We start from the raw sequence: 1,515 nt of genomic DNA, 5'->3' as shown, positions 1-1,515 counted from the left end.
ATAATATGGACGTGTATTCTCACATTTTTTAAGAGCAATCATGCAGTATTCCTTTATGTACCCACTGAAACCAAAATAATATGTAAATTACATTTTGAAAATGAATGCAGGTTTGCATTTGTATGTATTCAAAGAAAACATGAGCATTAAGATACAAGACTGTATTTGATGGGAAATGTTTTGATGTTTTTGCTGTTTACTGATCATGATAGCCCGTCCAATCAAGATATTTTTGAAAAATAAAATGACGATACAAATTGTTGCTCTTGTGTTGGTTAAATTTATACGACTATTATGCAATAAAAGACATAGGGTTCCATTCCATTCCATATAGGGTTCCATTCCATATAGGGTTCCATTCCATTCCATATAGGGTTCCATTCCATATAGGGTTCCATTCCATATAGGGTTCCATTCCATTCCATATAGGGTTCCATTCCATATAGGGTTCCATTCCATATAGGGTTCCATTCCATTCCATATAGGGTTCCATTCCATATAGGGTTCCATTCCATTCCATATAGGGTTCCATTCCATATAGGGTTCCATTCCATTCCATATAGGGTTCCATTCCATATAGGGTTCCATTCCATTCCATATAGGGTTCCATTCCATATAGGGTTCCATTCCATATAGGGTTCCATTCCATTCCATATAGGGTTCCATTCCATTCCATATAGGGTTCCATTCCATATAGGGTTCCATTCCATATAGGGTTCCATTCCACATAGGGTTCCATTCCATATAGGGCTCCATTCCATATAGGGCTCCATTCCATTCCATATAGGGTTCCATTCGATATAGGGTTCCATTCCATATAGGGTTCCATTTCATACAGGGTCCATTCCATATAGGGTTCCATTCCATATAGGGTTCCATTCCATATAGGGTTCCATTCCCTTCCATATAGGGTTCCATTCCATATAGGTTTCCATTCCATGTAGGGTTCCATTCCATATAGGTTTCCATTCCATTCCATATAGGGTTCCATTCTATATAGAGTTCCATTCCATATAGGTTTCCATTCCATATAGGGTTCCATTCCATATAGGGTTCCATTCCATATAGGGTTCCATTCCATGTAGGGTTCCATTCCATTCCATATAGGGTTCCATTCCATGTAGGGTTCCATTCCATGTAGGGTTCCATTCCATATAGGGTTCCATTCCATATAGGGTTCCATTCCATATAGGGTTCCATTCCATTCCATATAGGGTTCCATTCCATATAGGGTTCCATTCGGGCCGAGTATGGTTCCTAATCAGAGGCAGCTGTCTATTGTTGTCTCTGATTAGGAACCATACTTTGGCAGCCTTTTCCCACCTGTGTTTGTGGGTAGTTGTTTTCTGTTACCTGACAGAACTGTTGGCTGTTTGTTTGTTATTTTTTGCTTTAGTGTTCTGAGTTAAAATAAATATTCATTATGATCACTCATCACGCTGCACCTTGGTCCCCTCTCTACGACAGCCGTTACAACATGAGGAAAGTTCTGCTTAGCTCAGGGTAATAGGGTAA

This window comes from Salmo trutta, chromosome 7, assembly GCF_901001165.1.
Source record: "Salmo trutta chromosome 7, fSalTru1.1, whole genome shotgun sequence".
Taxonomy (NCBI): Eukaryota; Metazoa; Chordata; class Actinopteri; order Salmoniformes; family Salmonidae; genus Salmo; species Salmo trutta.
The sequence above is the reverse complement of the archived record's forward strand: the minus strand, read 5'-3'. Positions refer to the sequence as shown.